The sequence below is a fragment of the Vulpes lagopus genome, chromosome 8 (genome assembly GCF_018345385.1).
Source record: "Vulpes lagopus strain Blue_001 chromosome 8, ASM1834538v1, whole genome shotgun sequence".
Classification (NCBI taxonomy): domain Eukaryota; kingdom Metazoa; phylum Chordata; class Mammalia; order Carnivora; family Canidae; genus Vulpes; species Vulpes lagopus.
Genome location: NC_054831.1, coordinates 132,184,520 through 132,210,645, shown reverse-complemented (window position 1 = coordinate 132,210,645; position 26,126 = coordinate 132,184,520). Strand labels below are relative to the sequence as shown.

General features: G+C 44.8%; 1 protein-coding gene and 1 pseudogene across 2 annotated transcripts in view; one reads left to right on the top strand and one right to left on the bottom strand.

Moving 5' to 3' along the window:
• The window catches only part of KAZN (kazrin, periplakin interacting protein), a 785,323-nt gene that overhangs the window by 87,746 nt on the left and 671,451 nt on the right, over positions 1-26,126 (top strand). The gene's annotated exons all lie outside the window — the stretch shown is intronic.
• On the bottom strand, positions 13,783-14,469 carry LOC121497919 (annotated as a pseudogene).

Here is a 26,126-nt window from a genome sequence, read left to right as displayed (position 1 = left end):
GAGAATCACTGCTGAAATTCATAATTCATTAACTGTGTGCTTTCAATGAGCTTATTAACTCACTAATTCTCCACAGGGTTGTTTTTCTTCTCCTTTTTCAATGTCCCTCTTTTTTTCTAGACCTTATAAGGCACTGATGTACTCCCATCGTCCTTTCAGTGCCTTGCCTTGCTCTGATTTTGAGATTTCCCCTGCTATCCTCCCTTGAATGGTGCCTGGTAATGACACAGTTTGCCAGTAAATGGGATACGTCCCCTGAGGAGGGAAGGGATCCTCATGGTGCAGTGAGAAAGGGTCTGCCACTCACTGGTTTGCTCAGGCGCCCACAACAAAGCTCTACAGACAGGGAGCTGAAACAGCAGAAACGTATTGTTACGTAATTCTGGAAGCTGGAAGCCCAAGCTCAGGGTAGTAGCAGGGTTGGTTTCTTCTGAGGCCGTTCTCCTTGGCTTTTAAATGGCTGTCTTAGTCCTCTGTCTTCACGTGGGCTTCCCTCTGTGCATCTCCTCTTAGGAGGACACCAGCCGTATTGGATTAGGGCCTAACCACCTCCTGAGTTCTTAAAGACCCTGTTTCCAATACAACCACATCCTGAGATACTGGGGGTTAGGACTTCATCATAGGAACTGGGAGGTGGGGTTGGGGGGTGGAGACACAACTCAGCCCATAATAACCACTTGTAAGCTGGAGGCTGTGAACAAGTCTCCCAACCAAGCAGTTGTGATTAAAACCCTTCCTAGAGGCAAGGAACTGGAACCCACTCAAGGCAGCACAAGTAAAATTAAAGTTTGCTTAAAGAGTTGCAAGATTGTGATCTTCCTAAGACGACTGAAATCCAACCATCCTCTCTCCATTTCTCAGGACTCACAACGTGGCTCCCATCTCTGCTTTATTATATCCTCTCTCCTTCTCTCCCTCTCCTCCTCTCCTTCCCTCCCTCTCTCTCCTTCTTATCTTTTACTCTACTTACATATGGTCCAACAAGGCAAGTAATGCCAAGCTAGTGTGATCTTTTACCACCAAATGACTTTAGTCTCTAAATCTTCATTTAAAGTCTCAAGAGAGAAAATCTAATTGGTCATTGGCCAGCCTCACTGGTTGGTCTTGAGTCAGCTGCCCGTTGCTGGTCCAGGCGGCTGGGTCCGAGCCCCAGGGGAGCAGAGCTATGTAATACGAATGTTTCCCAGGCTCATCCGTTCAGCAAATATTAAGGTAGGGGAGTTCCCGTGTGTGGAGGCTGAAGCATGGACACACAATCCATACTATGCCCACAGCTTAAACCTCAGCATTCCCATTTGCAAAGGAGACATGACAATATGCACTTCACAGAGTCATTTAAAGAAGAGATGAGATGATGAGTTGCAGACTTCTTTGGTGACCCTGAAGCATGTGAGATTTTTGTAGAGTTGAACAAGAGCTTACTAATTACGTTGCTATGTCCCTGCATCAGTGAGCGCCTGACCCAAAATTGCCCTGTAACAAAACTCAGTGACAAGTCACAACAACCATCAGTTGTTCTCATGGATCTGCGGGTTATCTGATGTTGGCTCATTTAGGCTGAGCTCAGATTAGGGTGGTTGTGCTCTAAAGGGCTCTCACCTCCTCCTGGAGCCAGTGCACTAGCCAGGATTTGCTTCTCATGGTGACATGGGAGGCTCCGGAATCCAAACGGAACCCAACAGTCTTCTTAATGCTTAGGAATCTGTCTTTGGTGTTTTCTCTTTAAATGTGGTACATCCTAGGATGAAGCCGCCTGGGTCACAGCTTAATAAGTGTTACATGTGTGGCGAATCAATCCCTTACACTTTCATGGCCAAAACTAAAATATATTCAGGGACTCATGCTTTTTGAGTTCATGTTAGTGCATGATTTTCATCAGCACTCCTTACTCCAAGAAGCAGGACACGTAAAACTCAAACATTCTTGGTTTTTTGATTGCCTTCATGATTCTTGATTCTTTTCCATCAAATTTTACTTGTTTAGTGGTGTTTTCATTGAATTCTTCATTTAAACTAGAGAATCTGCAAAACGTTAAAACTCTGAGACTGGGAGACATTCCTCTTTTGTTTCACAAGTTAGAGATACTGCAGCTTGGAGAGGTAAAATGACTTCTCCAAGGCTTCAAAACAGATCCCAAAAATGTGTCTCACATTGGGCTAAATAAAACTCGGATCGAATAAAATTGGGAAATTCTGGTGATGCTAGGGAATTGCAGATTAATTTTAATATGTCTGGGATTTTTATTTCTGTTTTGGATCAAACCTAACTTGATTTAGCCAAAAGGTGTTATTCATCATTTCTCAGACCCTATCTAGAAATCTGGAAATTAAACAGAAAGGCGTGAGTCAGAGTGGGAGAGAATTTGCAGTTGGCTCGCTGAGTTGAGAAGACAATTTTGTACCTGCTCTCCAGATTTTTCACCAGCCTCTTGGCCCTCAAACTCCTTATGAAATAAGTCTTAATGATGTATGTATATACAAACCTCTTTTTGAATTGCTTATTTGTGTTTCTCTACTGTGAGGATTTGACTATTAACCATGACAAAATCACTGGTAGGGGAACTGGAGATTTAGAAAATGCTAGACAATCATCTAGTTGTAAAAAAAATTACACAGCTCATGTTCAAAGTTCAGTACTGAATTAAGGGCAAGAAAAATGATAATAAATACACAGAAAAAAACAAAAATAAAGTCTAATGTTTTCTGCCTCATAGATCCTTCTTTTTTTAAAAAAAATTATTTATTTGAGAGAGAGAATGAGTCAGGGCAAGGGGCAGAGGGAGAGGGAGAAGTAGACCCCCTGCTGAGCAGGGCCCCTGCCCCACCGAATGTGAGGATCAGTCCTGGACTGGAGGTCATGACCTGAGCCCAAGTCAGACGTTTGGCATAGACCGAGCCACCCAGGTGCCCCTCGTGGTGCTACGTGAAAGCTCCTAGACCATCTTCCTTTCTTTGAGTCGTTTCAACAGTTTTGTCCTGTCCCCCATCTTCTCTTGATCTTAACCCTTCTGTTCTGAAAGCGTGATCTTTCTCAAATTCTGAAGGCTGGTGAAAGCATTTTTATTATTCTCTCAGGCCTTGGTGTAAAAGATCTTCTAAGTAAAAGCATTTGGGTAAAGAGCAACAGATTCAAAATATGCAAATGATGAGACACTCATCCTGCAGTCATAGAGAAGCCAAACTCCTACTACTGTCAAATGAAGTTCTCCCATCTGGGAGGGCTGGAGGTTGGCTTTTCCTATTTATGTATTCTTTTCCAGGGTACCCCATGCTAGGGCACACAAAGGCTGCAGCACCCAAGATGATTCTGATGCTTTGTTGTCTGCTTTTGAACGTTAAAAAGGATGTGAGTTGTGAGCTACAAACATCGCCTCAGGGTTAATATTTTTATAAATGAAAAATGTGATGAAATGGACACTTGCACATCTCTAGTTATTACAATGCTTTTAAACAGAACCACTTTGTTGTATGAAATGGGAAAGATAGCTCCCTTGCTGACTTCACCACTGTCTTGAAATCTTACATCTCTAGTCTGCTGGCTTCTCTTGTTGAGTATATTCCATGCCACCTCCTTTCCACCCTGACTCCACCCCACTTCACATGGACGTGCCTATTTTTAACGCACTCGTCCTCATTTCAAAGGCATCGAGAGTGAAGCCATCCAAGGATCTGATGAGTCCTGTTGTCCACTATCATCTGGGAAACTGTTGGTTCTGTTATGACTTCATTCACACGTCCGCATCCTCCAAGGAGCATAATAGAATCAGATTGCAAGGCCCACCTACAGAGTGTAATATGGTTTGCTGACTTGCAGCTTGGGAATCTGATTTATAAAATGCTTTATGCAACTTGGATGCAGGTGATCGGTGGACAAGACCTTGTGAGACACTGGTGTGGTCACGGAGAGTGGGCTCTCAGCCACCCAACTTGGGTTTGAATTCCAGCTCCATCCTGGAATAGCTGTGATTTTGTGAGCATGTTACTTACTACTCACTTTGTTCTCCAATTTCCTCATCCGTAACATAGGGTGATATATATGTTGCAGCACCATCTTAAGTGATGAGTTTCTGGTATCTAGATGGAGCTCGATTTTTTAAAGATTTAAATTCAATTAGCCAACATATGGAACATCATTAGTTCTAGAGTAGAGTTCAGGAATTCATCAGTTGCATATAACACCCAGTGCTCATGACATCACATGCCCTCCTTCATGCCCATCATCCAGTTATCCCATCCCCCCCACTGTCCCCCTCCAGTCACCCTCAGTTTGTTTCCTATAGTTAAGAGCCTCTCATCGTTTGTCTCCCTCTCTGATTTCTTCCCAGTTTTCCCTCCCTTCCCCTATGATCCTCTGTGCTGTTTCTTATATTCCTCATATGAGTGAAACCATATAATTGTCTTTCCCTGATTGATTTACTTCACTTTGCATAATACCCTCTGGTTCCATCCACATTGATGTACATGGTAAGATTTCATCCTTTCTGATGGCTGCATAATATTCCATTATATATATATATCCATATATTTATTCCATATTCTATATATCCCACCTCATTTCCACCCTGACTCCACCCCACTTCACATGGAAGTGCCTAATTTTAATGCACTGATCCTCATTTCAAAGGCATCCAGAGTGATACATATATCATATCTTCTTTATCCATTCATCTGTTGATGGACATCTCAGCACTTTCTATAGTTTGACTTTTGTGGACATTGCTGCTGTAAACATTAGGGTGCAAGTTCCCCTTCAGATCACTACTTTGTATCTTTAGGGTAAATCTCTAGTGGTGTAAATGCTGGGTCACAGGGTAGCTCTATTTTTAACTTCTCAAGGAAACTCCATACTGTTTTCTAGGGTGAGTGCACCAGCTTGCATTCCCACCAGTAGAGTAAGAGGGTTCTCCTTTCTCCACATCCTCGTCAACATTTGTTGTTTTCTGACTTGTTAATTTTAGCCATTTTGACTGGTATGAGGTGATATCTCATTGTGGTTTTGATTTTTACTTCTCTGATGCCAAGTAATGTTGAACATTTTTTCATGTGTCTATTGGCCATCTGTATGTCTTCTTTGGAGAAATGTCTGTTCATGTCTTCTGCCCATTTCTTGATTGGGTTATTTGGTTTCGGGTGTTGAGTTTGATAAGCTCTTTATAGATCTTGGATACTAGCCCTAAATCTGATATGTCATTCGCAAATATCTTCTCCCATTCCACAGGTTGCCTTTTAGTTTTGTTGACTGTTTCCTTTGCTGTGCAAAATCTATCTTGATGAAAGCCCAAGAGTTCATTTTTATTTTTGTTTCCCTTGCCTTTGGAGACATGTCTTGCAAGACATTGCTGTGGCCAAAGTTGAAGAGGTTGTTGCCTGTGTTCTCCTCTAGGATTTTGATGGATGCCTGTCTCACATTTAGGTCTTTCATCCATTTTGAGTGTATTTTTGTGTGTGGTGTAAGAGAATGGTCCAGTTTCATTCTTCTGCATGTGGCTGTCCAATTTTTGCAGCACCATTTGTTGAAGAGACTTTTTTCCATTGGCTATTTTTTCCTGCTTTGTCAAAGAGTAGTTGAACATAGGGTTGAGAGTCCATTTCTGGGTCCTCTATTCTGTTGCCTTCATCTGTGTATCTGTTTTTGTGCCAGTACCACACTGTCTTGATGATCACAGCTTTGTGATATAGCTTGAATTCCGGCATTGTGAGGCCACCAGCTTTGGTTTTCTTTCTCAACATTCTTCTGGATATTCATGGTCTTTTCTGGTTCCATATAAGTTTTAGGATTATTTGTTCCAGCTCTGAAAAATGTCAATGGTATTTTGATATGTATTGCTTTGAATGTCCAGATTGCTCTTTGTATAGACATTTTAGCAATGTTTATTCTTCTGGTCCGTGAGCATGGAATGGCTTCCCGTTTCTTTGTGTCTTCTTCAATTTCTTTCATAATTGCTCTGTAGTTTTTAGAGTACAGTTTTTTGCCTCTTTGGCTAAGCTTATTCTTTAGGTAAGTTGACAAGCGGTGCCAACTTCTCTACAATTTACATCTTATGGCTCTAGGTACAATTGTAAATGGAACTGACTCCTTAATGTCTCTTTCTTCTATCTCATTGTTGATGTATAGAAGTGAAACTGATTTCTGTGCACTGATTTTATATCCTGCCACGGTCCTGAATTCCTGTCTGAGTTCTAGCAATTTGGGGGTGGAATCTTTTGGGTTTTTCATATAAAGTATCACGTCATCTGTGAAGAGTGAGAGTTTGATTCCTTCTTTGCCAATTTGAATGCCTTTTATTTCTTTTTTGTTGTCTGATTGCTGAGGCAAGGTCTTCCACTACTATGTTGAACAACAGTGGTGAGAATGGACATCCTTCTCAGGTTCCTGACTTAGGAGAAAAGTTCTCAGTTTTTCCCCATTGAGAATGATATTTGCTGTGGGCTTCTCCTATATGGCTTTTACGATATTGAGGTATGTTTCTTCTTTCCCTGCACTATGGAGAGCTTTAATCAAAAAAGTATCCTGTATTTTGTTAAATGCATTAATTGAAAGGATCATAAGTTTCTTGTCCTTTCTTTTGCTAATGTGATGTATCACATTGATTGATTTGTGGATGTTGAACCACCCCTGCAGCCCAGGAATAAATCCCACTTGAATAATCCTTTTAATGTACTGTTGGATCTTATTGGTTAGTATCTTGGTGAGAATTTTGGCATCCATGTTCATCAGGGATATTGGTCTATAATCTTAGATGGAGCTTAATTAATGTATGGTTGTAAAGGATTGTAAAAAAAAAATTTTTTTTCCAGAAGAGTTTCTGTCTTCTCTCTCTCTCTCCCTCTCTCTCTCTCTTTCTTTTCTCTTCTTCTTATTTTTTTAGAGATAGTGTGTATGAGTGGTGGGGATGGGCAGAGAGAGAGAGAGAATCTTAATCAGGCTCTGAACCCAGCATGAAACCCAATGCAAGGCTTGATCTCATGACCCTGAGATCATGACCTGAGCCAGAATCAAGAGTTAGGAGCTTAACCAACTGAACCACCCAGGTGTCCCAGGAGTTTTGTCTTTAACATTTCTGAAGACTAACCCAGTTGTCCATGACTCATTCTTATTCAAGAACATGACTCAACAGAGGGGAAAAAAGTTAGCATGGAATGGAAGGGTTGTATGGGACCAATTTATTTTTTATGTGTTATTTTACTTGCATTGTAAAATTATAAAATCGATTGTTTTTATAAGAGTGTGACTGTAATGCATATGTATATGTAAGGAATAATCTTTAAAATACCACCTTGCAAAACAATCAAGCACCCACCACCTAGTTAACAAATGGGTCACAATTAATATTGAAGTCTCCTGCATGTGCTTTCTTAATCACATCTCCCTCCCCCACCAGGGTAAGTACTATTCATTATTTGGTATTTCTCATCCCCATGTGCAGAAACATTACTGGGACATTTGTTACAAATACAAATTCTTGGGTTCCACTCCCAGGCCTACTGACTTAGGAACTCTGGAGGAGAGATCTAAAATGTGGGTTCTGAGAAGTGCTCCAGGTGCTTCTGATGCCCAGTGAAAACTACAGTTTTATAGTAGGTAGATGCTGTGTGTCTCTACATGTGTGTGTTGGTGTATCCCTAAGTAATGTTATTTACTTTTATCTGATTTTGATTGACCTCCCAATGTGAAATCATACTTTATGTGTTCTTTTGCTCCTTGATATTTTTCTCTATCTTCTGTTTTCTCTATCTTCTGTTTTAAGAGAGAGAGAGAGAGAAGACAGAAACATATTCATATGTACATCATAAGATCATGTATTTTACAGCCATATAGTATCCATTGTTGAATACAACAACTTATTTAAACATTTTAGAGCCAGTAGACATTTAGATTTTTCCTAATGTTTTGCTCTTTGGAGCAATGCTAGCATGAACATTCTTGAATATTTAATTGATGCACCTGTGCAAAAGGGTGTCTCTAGGGAAGTGCTTCCTAGTTTTTTCATGTCATAGTGAGCAGAGTAGAAAGTGATAATATTTGTAAACAGAGGTAAACAGGCTTCTCAGGGCCTAGAGTGAATTTGTAGTCTTGGTTCTCAGAACTCTTATCCAACTGTCCTTTCATATAGAGAGATTGGAAATCTAAAAAAACAACAATAACAAAACAACAAAATCTCAGACTGGCTTGTAGCTGGGTTTCTAGAGCAAAAGTGAGATTTTCCCAATTAAATGTACTCACACAAGATAGAGAAGGCCTTTTAGGGGCCAAAGCCATCTTCCCAGATGCTCCTGGCCACTGTCACTAGCAAGCTCCCTGGAATAGCCTCCCTGTGTCCTCCTTCATACATCTGAGTGACAAGGAACAATCGCAGGGGAAATACAAATCAAAACCACAATAAAATGTCACATCATGGGGCACCTGGGTGGCTCAGTCAGTTAAACATCCAACTCTTGATTTCTGCTCAGGTCCCGATCTCAGGGTATTGAGATCGAGCCCCAGTTGGGCTCCACACCAGGCGAAGTTTCCTTCAGATTCTCTCTCTCTCCCTCTGCCCTTCTCCCACTCTCCCTCTGTCTAAAAAACAAAAACAAAAAACAAGTCACTTCACACCCTCTTGGATGACTGTAATCAAATAATCAAACAGACATATTGTGGCAATTGTTGTCAAGGATCAGTTGGAGCACTCATACCTTTGGCACGTGATGCTGCGGCTTTGGCAGAGTCTGTTGGTTTCTCGAAAGGTTAAGCATAGTTACCAGGCAACCTGGCAGTTTCACTCCTAGGCATACACCCAAGAGAAATAGAAGCATGTGTCCATACAAAAACCTGTACGTGAATGTTCATAGCAGCATTATTCATTTGTAGCCACAAAGTGGAAACAGCCCGAATGTCCACCTGAACATAAAAACCAAATGTGCCATATCCGTACAATGGATTATTATTATGCCATAAAAAGGAGTAAATACTTGGAATAAAGAACGAAGTGCTACATACAACGTGGATGAACCTTGAAAACATTATGCTAAGGGAAGGAAGCCAGCCACCAAAGGCTTTATGTTGTATGATCCCACTTATATGGAATGTCCAGAACAGGCAAAACCATGGAGGCCAAAAGTAGACGCGCAGTTGCCAGGGGCACCATGGGGGTGAATGGGGAGTGACTGCTGCGGGTTTCTTTTGGAGGAAATGGAAATGTTCTAGAATGAAAACCTCTGAATTGTGCACTGGAAGCATGAATTTTATGGTGTGTGAGTTCTGCCTCAGATAGGAAAGAGGGAAGAGTGGGTGGGAGAGAGGGAGGGAGGAAGGAAATAGACAATGGGAAGGGCAACCTTCCTAACCTGGCTTCCCTAATCCTGGGACAGAGGCTCCACGTGCCTCATTTCTAGCTTCCCGTGTGTGGCAGTCAGTTGCAGAGAGAGCGAGGATAGGCCTCCATCATAGCTCCAGGGATATCTCAGGGGTAGTAGGTCCAAAAGTGACTCCATTCTGTATGTACCTGGGGGTCATGACAACAAGAATGCTCCCTCAGCCCCTCGGACAAATTTCTAAATGCCTAATTCCCAATAGGAAATCATTCTCCATTTTAAATACGTAGAATGGTTTTTGTTTTGAGCATTAAACCCCATTTAATTTATGGCCACAGACAACCACCCAGGAATTCCATCCATCCCTAGGTATACCTACGTGCCTCAGGGATAACAGGATTGTCATCCTAAGAAAACTATAATTGGTAATTGTGAGTTTTTTGTTTTTTTGTTTTTTGTTTTTTTGGGTTTTTTTGGCCAGGGTATAAAATGGTATGAAAGGTATGAAATGATACTATATTTTGTTAGATGTTTTGCTGATTACTAATGAAGATGATATATTTTAATAAGTTTATTATCCATCTTTTTTCTATAAAATGCCTGTTCATGTGTTCTGTTTTTTAACTGTAACTTTCATATTGATTCTTGGGAACTCTTTGCTTATTCTGGATAATACTCCTTTGTTCACTGTTGCAAATGGCAAAAATCTTCACTTGTGACTTGTCTTTTTTATTCTTTAAATTTTCAGTATAATTAAGTTTTGTGTGTTATTAAAGAAATCCTTCCTTAGCCTGAGATAAGATATACTCCTACATTGTTTTCTAGAAGTTTAAAATGTTTGCATTTTGCTCTTAGTTGCTGGACCATTTGAAACTGGTATTTTCTCCCTGGTGTGATAGAATCCAGTTTCATATCTTTCCCTTATGGATCACCAATCTTTCAAGTACCCCACAGATTTATGATGTTAGGTCTATCATATTCCAGGTTCCCTTTGCATTGATCTGTTTCTGGGCTTCTGTTCTGTTCCACTGTCCTATTGTATAGCCCTTGATGAAGACTATATTTTCTACTGTAGCCTTATAATTCTTGGTAATAAGTAGGGCACATTTTCCTACTTGGCTTTTTTTTTTTTTTAATGCCTTGGCTGTTAGGGGAAGTATTCTCTTCTTCCATATTGATTTTTGAATCAACTTATTGAGTCCCATGAAAAAATTTTCAGTATTTTTTTTGAAATCGCATTAGATTTCAGATAATTCATATCTTTACCCACCATTTGCTTCAACATGGATGGAACTGGATGGTATTATGCTGAGTGAAATAAGTCAATCGGAGAAGGACAAACATTATATGTTCTCATTCATTTGGGGAATATAAATAATAGTGAAAGGGAATATAAGGGAAGGGAGAAGAAATGTTGGGAAATATCAGGAAGGGAGACAGAACATAAAGACTCCTAACTCTGGGAAACGAACTAGGGGTGGTGGAAGGGGAGGAGGGTGGGGGGTGGGGGTGAATGGGTGACAGGCACTGAGGGGGGCACTTGACGGGATGAGCACTGGGTGTTATTCTGTATGTTGGCAAATTGAACACCAATAAAAAATAAATTTATTGTAAAAAATAATTCATATCTTTATAATATTAAGTGTTCATATCCATGGGCATGGTATGTCTCTTCATTCATTAAATAAAGTTGTATAATTTTCTACACATAAGTCTTATATATCTTTAGTTATATTTGTTCTTAGGTACTTCATTTATGCTAAGGTAAATGGTATTTTTAAATTGCATGCTTGGTTGCTGGTGTATAGAATTCATTGCCTTTCACATATCAGGAAACTTGCTAAATTCTTTTCTTCATTCTAATAATTTGTCTATAAATTATTTGGATTTTCTGATGAAAATTATATGTGGAAGAAATGGCAGTTTTATTTTTATAAATCATTAACTTTTTTTTCTTGCCCTCACTTAAAAAAATATTTATTTTACTGTGCTGACTAGGCCCCCACCAGCACATTATTGAACAGAAGTTGTAATCATTGGGTGTGTTCTTGTGCTGTTCCTGTTTTTAAAGAGAAGCTTAAGTTTCACCATTTAGCATACAATTTGATGTAAGTTTTTTATAGATGTCTTTTTAAGTTAAGGAAATTGATTCTATTCCTTGTTTGCTAAGAATTATGCGGCTGCCTCTTCCTCTTCCTTTTTTTTTTTTTAATTTATTTATTTCAGACAGTGAGAGGAGTGCACAAGAGCAGGGAGAGGGACAGAGGGAGAAGGAGAAACTGACTCCTCGCTGAGCAGAGAGCCCAATGTGGGGCTCGATCCCAGGACCCTGAGACGATGTCCTGAGCCGAAGGCAGATGCTTAACCAACTGAGTGACCCAGGCACTCCCTCCCTTCTTGTTTTTCATAAATAGCAGCTGAATTTTATGGATTACTCTTTCAATTTTTATTGAAATGACCATATGTTTTTTTCTCCTTTATTCACATAGTGAATTACATTATACTGGTTTCCTAGGGCTACCATAACAGAGTACTGTAAACTGGGAGGCTTAAACAACAGAAATGTAGTGTCTCTAAGTGCTGGGGGCTGGCAATCTAAGATCAACATGTCCACAGGATTGGTTCCTTCTGAGGGTTTGGAGGCATTTTACCTAACTTCTGGTAGCTTCTAGCATTTCTTAACTTATAGATGATATTCTCCCTATTTATTCACATCATCTGCATCTGTCCTTTTGTCCATATTTTCTTGTTTTGTAAGAGCACAGTCTTATTGGATTAGGGTTTACCTTAATGATCCCATCTTGATCATTGGCAAAGACCCTATTTCCAAATAAGCTCACATTCCTAGGTACCGGGGTTAGCACTTCAACAGTTTTTGGAGGGATGCAAGTCAAGCCATAACATATGTGAATAATTTCCCAATGTTGAACCAACCTTGTATTCCTTTATCATGATATTCTGTTTTATACTTATATTGTTGGGTTTAGTTCCGTTATTTTTTTAAAATTTTTTAAAGATTTTTATTTATTTATTCATGAGACACACAGCAAGAGAGAGGCAGAGACATAGGCTGAGGGAGAAGCAGGCTCCAGGCAGGGAGCCTGATATGAGACTCGATCCTGGATCCCAGGATTACAGCCTGGGCCAAAGGCAGATGCTCAACTGCTGAGCCACCCAGGCATCCTGGGTTTAGTTTCTTAATCTTTTATTTAAATTTAATTTTGGGAGCACCTGAGTGGCACAGTCAGTTGGGCATCTGACTTTTGGTTTCAGCTCAGCTTGTGATCTCAGGGTTGTGTGATTGAGCCTCAAGTTAGGCTCTGAGCTCAGGGCAGAGTCTGCTTGAGATTATTTCTCCCTCCCTCTCTGCCCCTCCCCTTTCAAATAAATAAATAGACAAATCTTTAAAAATAAATAAATTTAACTTTGGACTTCTGCCTGTATATTCATCCATGAGATTGGCACGTAATTTTCATTACTGGACTGTCTTTGTCTGGCTTGGATATCCAAATTATAGGAGCCTCATAAGATAGGTTTTAGGAAGTAGTTCCTCTTTTTTTCTGTTTTAAAAAAGTTTTTATTATAAATTTTCAAACATAAAGGTAGAGAAAATAACGAAAAGAGGACTCTTGGGCTCATTACTCAACTTCCAAAATTAACAATATACAGCCAATTGTATTTTATCCATTGCCCACTGTGTCAATCAGCCTGGGCTGCTGTAACAAATTACCGTAGACTAGTGATGTAAGAAACATTTATTTCTCGTAGTTCTGGAGACTGAGAAATCCAAATTGCAGGTGCTGGCTGATATGGTTCCTGATGAGAACTCTTCCTCTGGCTTGCAGAAGGTTGCCATTGTAGAGAGAGAGAGATCATATCTTTAGTGTCTCTTTTTAAAAGGGCCCTAATCCTATTCCTAAATTCTCCATCCTCATGACCTAATCGCCTCCAAAAGGCCCCACCTATAAATACATTAGGGCTTAGAGCATCAATATATGAACTTGGGTGGGGATGGGGGACAAAGATGTTCAATCCATAGCACACACCCAACCTGAATTATTGTGTTTTTCTCATAGAAATTAAATTCAATGTCTTTATTTTTTATTTCAATTATTTATTGTTTTTAAATTTTTTATTTAAATTCAATTTAGTTACCATATAGTGTACTATTAGTTTGAGAGGTAGAATTTAGTGATTCATCAGTTGCATTTAACACCCAGTGCTCATCCCATCAGGTTCCTCCTTAGGGACGCCTGGGTTACTCAGTGGTGAGCGCCTCCCTTCAGCTCAGGGCATGACCCCAGGGTCCCGGGATCGAGTCCCACGTTGGGCTCCCTGCAGGGAGCCTGCTTCTCCCTCTGCCTGTGTCTCTGCCCCTCTCTGTGTCTCTCATGCCCATCACCCAGTTACCCCATCCCCCACCCACTGCCCCTCCAGCGACTCTCAGTTGTTTCCTATAGTTATTTTATTTTATTAATTATTATTATGATTTTTAACGGTAGCACTAGGATTTATTAAACGGTCTTAGTAAAGGCAGTGGGGCTTGCCCATGGTGCTCTTGATGTACAAAGCCCGGACGTTCTGCCAATTCTTCTTGAGCAAGGACACCAGGAAATTGACAGCTAAGTGGATGTTGTACACGAGCTCATCGTCCATCGTCTTCACGTGGCCAGCAGCCACTGCCAGACATAGCACCTTCTTCATCTGGAATTTGATGGTGGACTTCACTTCACCACTTTGGCCACCCTGTTCTCATTGTGGGTCAGGAAGGAAGGAACTTGCCAGCTTTATTCAAGCCTGGACCCAGGATTCGTGGGATCTGCTTAATCAGAGATTCTGAAGCCAAAAAGGCATCATACTTCTTGGCCAACTTCTTGACTAGTTTTTTATTCTTGTTGAGTTTCTTCAGCGCTTCCATGTCCATGTGGGGAATATCCACTGCCGTGGCCTCATCACAGTGTTGCTGGTCCCCCACAACACACACGGAGAACTTGGGGCAGAGGGTGGACTTAAGCCTGACGGTGCCCGAGAAGCATTTGTCCTTCCGAGGGTCATAGTTCTTCAGGGTGATCTGCAGCTCCACCGTCTCCAGAAACTTCCTGCGCTTGTGCTGGTTCCCGTGCAGGACCTCTGGCACCGCCTCGTACAGGGTGTCGCGGGAGACTTTGCTGCTCATGGTAGCTCGTGCTGCAGTAACCGGAAAAGACCCTGTAGTTATTTTAAAGTAAATTCCATACCTCATATCTTTTATCCACAATTGTACCAGCATGTCTCTAAAAGGTAAGGCATCCTTTCAAAACCATAGGCACAGTGCCATTTATTATGCCTAAATTCCTTTTAAAAATACACAAAGTTAGAACAGTGTAATGGGCTCTCTCCTGTGCCCATTTCTCCGCTGTGATAATTTTCAACTCGTCTCAAGTCCCACCCCGACCACCCCAAGTTACTTTGAAGCAACTCTCAGGCATTCTCCATCGTAACTTTAACCTTTTTCGTTCCCACGTCTGACTGATAAGGTCTCTTTTGTTTAACAGCACTGCACTACTTTCTTAACAAGTAAAAATTAGCAATAATTTCTTAATCTGATCAAGTATCTGGCCCGTGTTCATGTTTCCATTATGGCCTCATGCTTTCTCTGACTGCTGATCTATTTAAATCTGATGCAAAGTCACATGTTGCATTTAGTTGATCAATTCCTTAAGCCTTTTGGCATCTCTGGTTTTCTTCTCTTTTTATTGATCTGATTTGGGGCCATTTATTTGTTGAAGAAACTAGATCATTTACCCCGTAAATTTCCCCCCTTTTGGGTATTTTGTAATCTAGACGTGGTGTCCGTTAACATTCTCTTCTTTCTGCTTTTATTTTCTATAAACTGGTGCTGGTGAGACCCAGAGGCCCGATCAGAATAGTTTTCTTGTTTTTTGTTTTTTGTTTTTGGCAAGACTCTCTCCTCAGCACTAATGGTGCTGTGTATTGTGTCTGTTTTGTGAAACTATGAACCTTTGCACGGATTTTTTTTTTAAGTAGTCATCTGATTTGTATTTGTCATAGGTTTAAGGAGTTCCAAAGAATGTAACTTTGGACATATTCTAAATGTTGACATAAAAATCGTATTGATTGTTTGAATGTTTCCAATGTTATCAAAAAACCAAAGTAGTTTGATATCTTGTCCCCCGCCTTCCCGCCAAGACCCCCATTGCCTGGCAGAGAACAGACCAGACCAAATGTGCATACCCGAGGCAGCAGAAGGAGAAAGGAAGGGGCAAAGTCAGGCATGTCTGATCCCTTGTCCCAAACTCACCAGAGAAGATGCTGAATTAGCAGGAGAGAGAAGCTAGGGGTGTTTCCAGACTCCTGTTCCTTCAGAGGAAAACACAAAATCAAAAGAAGAGAGATCCTTGCCCCCTCCACCTTCACATTTATATCTTCAGGCTGTTGTTTCCAAATGGAACTGATTTTATTTATTTTTTACTTTTTATTTTTTTAAGATTTATTTATTTATTCATGATAGACATAGAGAGAGAGAGGCAGAGACACAGACAGAGGGAGAAGCAGGCTCCATGCAGGGAGCCCGACGCGGGACTCGATCCCAGGACTCCAGGATCGCGCCCTGGGCCAAAGGCAGGCGCCAAACCGCTGAGCCACCCGGGCATCCCTGGAACTGATTTTAGAGTCACACAGAGGCATTTGTTAAAAACAAGAGATGCCAGGAGATTCTCACTAGGAGATTTGTGGAGAGGCCTTGGGACCTGTTAGGCAGACGTGTCTTGTGAGTTTAGTACTGTCAGGGGTCTGGGGTGTTCTAGAAAACCAGCAGTTATACCGGTGGCACCTTTGTCCAAAGACAGTAGCTTCAAATATAAACAGATCATTTTCTTTATCATGAAACAGGATAATGATGTTTATCTGCTAGAGGTGTTTGAGGATTAAATGAAATGGCACATTCATTCACTTAATAAATATTTATGGAGTGTCTGCTATGTGCACAGCAGTGTCCTAGATTGCCGGGATGGGCAGGGAGAGAGAAAGAGAAAGTTGCCCCAGTGAGTTAGACAGGCCTTCAGGCTGCAGGAACCAGGAGCTGGGATGAAGGCTGTAGAACAGAGCAGGAGCATTTTTGCTGGTCCAGACGGGAGGAGGGAATGCTGACCCCTCCTCTGCCTGCTTGCTGCAGGAAAAAGAACTCACAAGTCTAGAAGGCAAATAGCTGTTATGGGTTGAATTGTGGCTTTCCAAAATCCGTATGTAGAAATCATAACCTCCGGTAGCTCAGGATGGACCTTACTAGGAAACCAGGTTGTTGCAGATGTAATTAGTTTAAATGACATCATACAGGTATAGGGTGGGCTACGTATTGCTAATCCATATGCTAATATGATCAGCATCCTTATATAAAGGGGAACTGCGGGGACTCCTGGGTGGTGCAGTCAGTTGGGTGTCCAGCTCTGGGTTTCAGCTCAGGTTAGGATCTCAGGGTCCTGAGCTTGAGGGTAAGCAGCCCACCCATCACACAGGCCAGGATTCAAACCCAGCACATCTAAAATCTGTCAACTCTAATGCGGAGTTAACACTTAAACTTGAAGTGTCGAATCTTTGTCCAGAGGCACTTGAAACCAATTCACTGGGTATTTCTGGAATGATTCCTGACCGTTCTCATGGCACAATGCCATGTCAGGAGGCCACCAATTTCTCTTGACTTCCTTTGATCCAAATAGTCAAAACAAAAATCCAAGAGTCGCTCCAGTTGGGGTCCCTGAAAGAGCGGTGTTTGTCTCCAAGTCTACAAATATGCAAACCTCGTCTTTCCACCAAAATTGAAGGGCGAAGGCAACTGAGATGCACGTATATATTTATCAGCAGCAGTGGCTTGGGGGATTGCTTCCGCACACATAGAGCGAATCAGCTGGAAGGCACATCGCAGGCACCGGACTTAAAGGAAATTTGGTGCCACTGAGCCAAATGGGAATCCTAGGACTGCCATGGCCTGACATGATCCAAGACCCAAGGGACTGTCCCTGTTATCACCGAGCACGGCCCCGTGGGCAGGCTGAGCCTTGTCTTGGGCCTCCCCTCCTTGGGTCTCGTCAGGCTGTTTTCTCCCTCTGAACTGCACGCATTGGTGTGGGGCGGTGCAGAGCCTGGCTTGGCCCACACTTCAGGATTTTGCAGCTGCCGTAAGCTAGGATTTTATTCTCGTGCAGCCCTCCTCCAAAGCCAGAAGTGGCAGAGAGTCTCCAAGCCCTGGGGTGGGCAGGAAGGGCACATGTTGCCAAACAGTATCCTGGCCAGCAGCCCTGGCAGGCAGCAGGGGGTTGGAGCCAAGACGGCTTGCTGGAAGAATGGTGATCCGAGGCATATGGGGAAGGCGGTGAGGAAAGGTGGGGCCCTGCCGGGGTCCCTTTGAGACTAGAAAAGTGCAATATGATGCCAAGGTCAAGGGTGCTAGAAGCAGACACGCCTGCGTCATCCTATCAGCCCCCATGCCAGCCTCACTGTCCTACCTCCAAATCATCACCTTGGGTTTTCCGAGGTAATGCAGTGAAGCATCTGACCCAGGTCTGGAGCATTCTAGAAACCTGATGTACCTCTCCTGTCCCCTTTTCTTCCTGATGCTTCCTTGCTGACAGTGATATTTTAGGTGTTGTTCTGGGGGTCCTTTGCCACTTCTATCTGAGCAACATTTCTTAAGTACTTCCATAGGCAAAGCATAGAGCTTGGCCCAGGAGATCGAGAAGCAGACACAGGGACCCTGGTCCCTGTTGTTGTATCACTTCCTGGAGCCCTGGAGGTTCCCATGGGAAGCCACAGGGGACTGACTAGTCCAGTGAGCATTTTCCAATAGGCTGGTCACCTGTCCCAGTTTGCCCAGGACTGAGGGGTTGCAGGGGCATGAGTCTGAAATCAAGAAAGTCCCAGACAAACCAGACCAATTGCTGGTTGCCCTCATTCCAACACCCTAGCTCCCCAAACATACGTTTTAAGTAATCCACTTGGATCAGCTTCGTTCTGCTTTTATCACACATACAGTGAATTTTCAAGAAAGATTTTGTCTGAAAACCATTTTTGTTACCTAAGGAGAAAAAAAAAAAAAAGCTTTTCCTGACTCCTTCCCCTCCATGCTTTACTCTCTGGACTGCTTCTCTTGCAAACGTTCTGCTCATCCCCTGTTCCAGATGTGATTCAGGGGCTGGAACAGAACACGTGAGCAGAAGTCCTCTCAGCCTGTGGAATGGGGCGGTGAGTGCTTGCTTGGAATCCCCACGGAGGGAGCGGCTTGTGTTTTGAACTTGGACATCACTCCCGCGAATACACCTCCAACCTGAAACGCGGGTCTTTAGGCAGGAAGTCTGATCCTCGACTTACCTATGTGCTCCGACGATTCCTTCTTACCGAACCAAACCTTATTCCGGAGAGTGCAGAAGCCACAGTGCACCTTCGAGATCCCTTGTGCCTGACTATTCAAGCATCTTGCTCTGCAAGGGTATGTACGGCGGAGCATCCCTGTTGTCCTGGGGGTTCAGGCCGGTGACCCTCCTTACAGGATGCTCTAATTCCTTCCAAGACATGATGCCCCTCTCAGCAAAGACACAGAGGCCCTGGGGTTCTGAGCATTCTTGCCTGCGTGGAGATGGTCTTACCAAGGAAACAGAAGCTCTGCATGGTGTGTACCTCCAGCTCCTGGGACTTCTTTCACTGCAGAGGTCAGGACAGCTTCGCCCTGACCCCGGAATCTTTCCGCTGGGTTCTTTCCCGCCCTCCTCCAGGAACTCCTGCTTCCTTCACGGTCCGTGAGGTTGCCTTGACACTGGCGTGGGCCAGAGATGCTGAGTGCCCTTTAGGGAAGAATTCAGCTGGGGACATAATAGATGCTAATGTCAGAAGGGGAGCCTTGGCGGGGAGGCCGGGGAGGGGGGAGATTCGGGGGAGAATCACCTTGCAAGAAGTGCAGGGCTGTTTCTGTAATTTCTCCAAGGAATGTCGATCTGCCCTTGCTAGAGAATGAGGTCAGACAAATGAGTTTATTTATCCTCTAGGGAAACTAACAGAATGGAAGAGTCACAGAGCACAGCAAGATTTGGGGGAGCAAGCCACGATTAACAAGATTATCCAGAGCTTGGCACTTCCGAGTTTTTTTTTTTTTTTACATTTTTTTTTTAACTTTCACAGAATATTAATTGGGCTGCAGTTTTTCAGACAAAATAATTCCCTGAAGTCTGAGTCTTCCCTTCTGGATTTACAGACTCTCCAAAGGCATTTTTGTCAGGTCCCCAGATTTTAAATTATTTTTTGAGGCTGAACTCCTGCTTGTCACAGCAGAAACGTGTTCTTCATTCTAAGAGAGAAACAACAACAACCCGTTTTCTAGGATTATTCTTAAACAGCTTGTTGACAGTGGAGGCAGCTGACTTCAAGAGGAAATAACTCCACTCAATTAGAAAATGGGCAAATATGTATACAATGGAATATTCCTCAGCCATTAGGAACGACAAATACCCACCATTTGCTTCAATGTGGATGGAACTGGAGGGTATGATGCTTGAGTGAAGTAAGTCAATTGGAGAAGGACAAACATTATATGGTCTCATTCATTTGGGGAATACAGAAAATAGTGAAAGGGAATAAAGGGGAAAGGAGAAAAAATGAGTGGGAAATACCAGAAAGGGAGACAGAACATGAGAGACTCCTAACTCTGGGAAACAAACTAGGGGTGGTGGAAGAGGAGGTGGGCAGGGGGAGGGGGTGACTGGGTGACGGGCACTGAGGGGGGCACTTGAGGGGATGAGCACTGGGTGTTATTCTATATGTTGGCAAATTGAACACCAATAAAAAATAAATTTATTAAATAAAATAAAATAAAATAAATTTATAAAAATTTTTAAAAAAGGAAAATGGGCAAAGGATCTGAAGAGACATTTCTCCAAAGAACATATACAGAGGGTCAATAAACATGTGAAAAGATGCTTTGCCATCCTTAGCCATCAGGGAAACGCAAATCCACAAGGAGACGCCCTTCACGTCTACTAGGGTGACTGGCTTTAACCATAAAGGCAGTTAATAGGGTCCGTGGAGGCTGTGGAGATCCTGGAGCACGCACGCATGTGCACACACATCGCTGGTGGGAATGGAGGTGGTGCAGCCACTTTGGGAAGCAAACTGGCAATTCCTCAGAAGGTTAAGCAGATTTACCATGTGGCCCAGAAATTCCACTCCGAGGTGTTTATCCAAGAGGATGGAAAACACATGTCCACTCGAGCACTTGTGTATATAAATGTTCGCAACCAACTAGGGGTGGTGGAAGGGGAGGTGGGCAGGGGGAGGGGGTGACTGGGTGACGGGCACTTGATGGGATGAGCCTTGGGTGTTATGCTATATGTTGGCAAATTGAACACCAATAAAAAATAAATTTATAAAAAAAATAAAAGTTCGCAACATACGATTCGTAACAGGCAGTGAGTGGAAGCCGCTCCAATGTTCATCCACTGATGGACAGATAAGTAAAACGTAGCATATCCACAGAGCGGGATATTATTGGCAATAGAAAGGAACGAGTTCAGGGCTCCTGGGCGGCTCGGACAGTTAAGCATCTGCCTTCAGCTCAGGTCATGATCTCAGGGTCCTGGGATCGAGCCCCTCGTTGGGCTCCCTGCTCAGCGGGGGCGTCTGCTTGTCTCTCTCTCTCTCTTTCTGCCTGCCCCGCCCCGACTGGTGTGCATTCTCTCTCTCTCAAGCAAATAAGTAAAATTAAAAAAAAAAAAAAAAAGAAGAAAGCAATGAGTTCTGGTACAAGTCACAGCATGGGTGAACTTTGAAAAACAAGGTGCTAAAATGAGAGAAGTCATTCACCAAAGACTATGCATTGTGTGGTTCCCTTGCTGTGAGATGCCTGGAATAGGCAAATCCAGAGAAGAAACTAGATTAGAGTTGCCTGGGGCGGGGCGTGGGGAAAGAGGAGGAAGGGGGAAATGAGGAGTGACTTTTGACGGGTAAGGGATTCCTTTCGGGGTGATGAGAACGTCCTGAAGTTATTGATTGCGATGACGGCTGCACATTTTGTGCCTCTACCAAAAACCATTGAACTGTGCGCGATACGTAGGGGAATAATGTGCCATTTGAATTATGTCTCTATAAGGCCACTATTTTAAAAAGGAAGGAATTGGCTCTTGAACTGATTGCTGAGGACCAAGTGACAGTCACCAAGGTGAAAGAAGAAAGGCAGAGCTTCCCTCCCAGCAGCAGGAGCAGCGTGTGCAGAGGCCCTGCGGCCGGGGAGAGCGGGATGGAGGTCGTCCTCTGAAGGGAGGCCGGTGGCGCTGAGGCCCGGGGAGTGATGGAGAGCAGGGGGCGGGGAGGATGGGCAGGCAGCAGGTTGGGGCCAAATTCTAGAGGACTTTGCAGGCCAGGGAAGCGAGTTTTGCCTTAATCCTCAGACCATGGAAAGCCGTTACGGGAAATGACTATCGGATTTACTCCATGAAAAAAATGGCCTGAGCTCCAGTGTGGAGAATGGAGAGAAGGTAGAGAGCAAAGCTAAGAGCCAGTGGCTGATCCTGGAGCAGTTCAATGACGAGCAGCTCTGGAAGTCCCTGATTATCACGGGGACCCTGAGAAGTAAATGCGTCCCCAATCAGCATCTATTTGACGCGCTGAGTGAGGTCAAAGATTTTTTTTTGCGTGAGGTCATTGAGCAAATTACAGCGGAGATGGTTTCTCTGGTTTCCCCTTGATGGAAATAGGAAAACCCTGCTCCCCCGCTCACCCCAGAACAGATCTCCTCTCTCTCGGCGCTGGGCCTGTGCCAAGTTGGCGTTTGTGTTGTTTCCTCGTCCTCGGAGCACATGGATTTACTTCTCTCCTCCTGGGTCTGCTGAAAGGAAGTGTGACGATGCCAAATACTCGGGCCTGCACCCTGGAGACACAGGCCCCAGAGGAATCCCAGCTCTTCCCCTGATGAAGCGCGGCCTTGGGCTTAACCTGTCTGTGCCCTTCCCCCTTCCCGGGCAGTAAGGTGCCCAGTTCAGGGGGCTCTGGAGGGAACGAGGTGAAGCCGTCTCCATAACAGGTTCACAGCAGAGCCTGGTGTATGTCAAGGGCCCAATAAAAGTTGGCCGTTGTTATCATTCTCCTAATTGCTAGGTCTTTGAACGAAAAGCAAATGTAGAGCAGCAGGCGTGCCCTTCGCATCCCAGCAGGCAGCCGGTGGCTTCAGCATTTTAGTCTTAAGCCAAACTCTCTTCTTGCATCTCCTCTGTGGCAAGCAGCCGTCCACCTCTGGTCCTGACGGCCGATGGAGACCGGAGACGGAGGCCCAGGAGGCTGGTGCTGGGCTGGAGGAGAGGTGGCGCGTGAATCCAAAGTCCCTGTCCCAGCCGCATCTGTCCCTTTGTGTCTATTGCGTTGTCCCTGTTGCATTCCTATGGAGGCAGAGGGCTCCCTGCCCCCTGACCACTTCATTCAAGCCCGTGCGTGAGACCAGAGCAAGCTTCTTGGGTGTGTGGCCTGTGTGGCTGCCAAGGGCTCCGTGCGGAGAAGGGCCCCATCCTTGGTTCAGTGCTCTGCCCTTGCTGTCTTGAAATCCTTAATAGACTCTGAGCAAGGGGGCCCTCTCTGACTTTTCCTTTTGTGCTGGTCCCTGCGAATGATACCATGGGTCTTACGATGTGTCCCTGCTGCCCCTCCAACTACCAGCACGCACAGGGAGCGTGGTATATGGGAGACCAGCCATTGGCCGACTTGGAGTCAGTAAGGAAAACCTGGCACCGGCTGTGGCCATGGGCATACGCTTGGCTTCCAAGCACGTGTGGGAGGTAGAGCTTAAGATTGGAGCATCCATATCAAGAGCTAAAGGGGCCCAGGAACCACCCCCACTCTGTCCCCCACCCCACACATAGTTGAGTGCCCCAGTATCTCTTCAGGCTAAGAACCACCCTGTGTCTGTGCTAGTGTCCTGTGGCTGCCGTAGCAAAGTACCGCAGCCTGGAGGCTTAAACAACACAAATGGATCTCAGTCTGGAGGCTGGAGGTCCCAGAGCAAGGTGCTGGCAGGGTTGGTTTCCTCTGAGGCCTCTCACCGTGGCTTGTCCGTGATGGTCTTCTCCCGCGTCTACGTACTTCCTCTGTGCGTACCTGTGTCCCTATCTCCTCTTCTTATATGGCCACCGGTCATGTTGCATTAGAACCATCCTAATGACCTTATTTTAACTTAGTTAAAGGCCATATTTCCAAATAAGATCATATTCTGGGGTATTGAGGGTTGAGACTTCAACATAGGAATTTGAGGGTGTGATGGTTGGTGTGCAGCTCGACTGGTTGGGTGGGGTGCCCAGATGTTTGGCTACACATCATTGCGCCCGTGAGGGTGTTTCTGGATGAAATTAGCAATCGGATCAGTGGACTCAGTACACTGGTTTGCCCTCCCCAGTGTGGTTGGCATCATCCAATCTGTTGAGGGCCACAGTGGAACAAAAGGGCAGAGGAAGGAAGAATCAGGCCTTCCCTGCCTGCCTGCTGCTGCACGACACCCACCTGCTGCTGCCCTCGGCCCTCCTCCTTCTCTGGCCTCCAGACCCAGACCGAGCTGCACCCCCGGCTCTCCAGCATCCGCAGCTTGCAGACCGCACATCGTGGACTTCCAGCCTCTATAATCACAAGAGCCAGTTCCTAGTAACCTCCCCTTCCCGTGTACGCACCCAGGAAGAACCTGTTGGTTCTAGAGACCCCCGAGTAACACGGAGGACGACACGTTTCAGCTTATGACAGGGTCCTTGGAGATAGTGGCTCCTTGGAAAGGCCACATGAACACACCGCCCCAGGACCCTGAGATAAGTCCTTGTCTGTGTGTGCAGGGACACAAGTGTCCACCAAAGGCTTTGCTTTCAGTTGAAACAGCTCTCACAGGCCCAACCGAGTCCAGGCACTCTGCTCTGCTGCCCTTCCACCGGCCTACGCTGCGTGCAGCAGAGCGCCGCCCGAGTGGCACTAAGAATGCAGACAGAGGGCAGGTACTCAGTCTTCACATCTATAAAATGGAGATCCTTCCTCGGACAGCTGTAAGGTTATATTAGATACCCTGGTATTTCTTTTTTCTTTTTTGATTTAAATTCAATTAGCCAACGTAGAGTACATCCTTAGTTTCAGATGTGGTTTTTAATAATTCATCAGGTGCATTGCACACCCAGTGCTCATCACATCACGTGCCCTCCTTCATGCCCGTCACCCAGGCACCCCAAGCCCTGCCCGCCTCCCCTTCCACTGCCCCTTGGTCGCTCCCCAGAGTCAGGAGTCTCCCGTGGTTTGTCTCCCCCTCTGTTTCCCCCTCAGCTCCCCTCCCTCCCCTATGATCCCTTCCACTAGGTCTTATATTCTCCGTGTGAGCGAGACCATATGCTCATTGTCCTTCTCCGACTAACTCCACGCAGCATCACACCCTCCAGCTCCAGCCACGTCGAAGCAAATGGTGGGTGGCCGTCGTTTCTGGTGGCTGAGGGACACCCCCTGTACACAGGCCACGGCTTCTCATCCATCATCTGTCGAGGACCCCGAGGCTCCTCCCAGTCTGGCTGTTGTGGACACTGCTGCTGGGAACACTGGGGGGCAGGGGCCTCTTCACTTCACTATGTCTGCATCTCTGGGGTAAATACTCTTGCAAAGTACTTAGCAGCACATAATAAGCACTGCATTAAGTACTATCTGTGGCTGTCGTGTAGTGCTGGTAGACCTAGTCACTCAGTCTTGTAATTATGGGTAAATAATCCTTCAAAACCTAGGCAGCTTCTCGGGACAAGCCTTAAGCCTACTTTGCAGATCGACCGGGGCCCCTAGATTAACACGTGCGGGTAGCCCAAATCCTTAATTTAGCACAGAATTTACCTGACTTTCTTAACGAGGGTCTTGGGATTATAACACTCATCTCCTGAATTTCCTTTATAAAAGCCTTGATGTTCAGTCTTCAAATTTGCGGACCTGTGGTTATTTTCACCCTCTTGGCCGCACACATTTATGTGAACTGTGCTAATGGATCTTAACTCTTTTAGGGGCTGTGTGTGTCGGGGGAGAGGGAATGACTCCTCCTAAGGAACCGTATATATGAATGAGGGAATATTTGATCTGACAAGGGGGAGAGTAATTGGGATACGGTTGATCTTTATATATGCTAATGTTTTTATTAGTGTTTGCAAATCCAGCTAATGATTTCAGTGAATGAGAGTTTCCAGCTTGCCAGGTGGGCCTCTCCAGGTGGGCCTCTCCAGGTGGGCCTCTCCAGGTGAGCCTCTCCAGGTGGGCCTCTCCAGGTGAGCCTCTCCAGGTGGGCCTCTCCAGGTGGGCCTCTCCAGGTGGGTCTCTTCAGGTGAGCCTCTCCAGGTGAGCCTCTCCAGGTGAGCCTCTCCAGGTGGGTCTCTTCAGGTGAGCCTCTCCAGGTGAGCCTCTCCAGGTCGGCCTCTCCAGGTGTGCCTCTCCAGGTGAGCCTCTCCAGGTGGGCTTCTCCAGGTGGGCCTCTCCAGGTGAGCTTCTCCAGGTGGGCCTCTCCAGGTGAGCCTCTCCAGGTGGGCCTCTCCAGGTGAGCTTCTCCAGGTGGGCCTCTCCAGGTGAGCCTCTCCAGGTAAGCCTCTGCACAGGAGCTGTGGGGAAGGGGGCCTCGCTGACTCTGAGACCTTTGGGGATGTTTGGTTCCCTTACCTTGATCCAGGCTCACCTGAGGTTTATGACAGACCATTGAGGCTTGTATGCTCCATGTCCGTGGCCACTCGGGACCCCCCAGCCTGCTCGTTTCCCTTCCTGAGCTAGAGGAGGCCCAGGGGCAGCCCTGTGGGGAGAAGGCACTAGAACACATTTTCG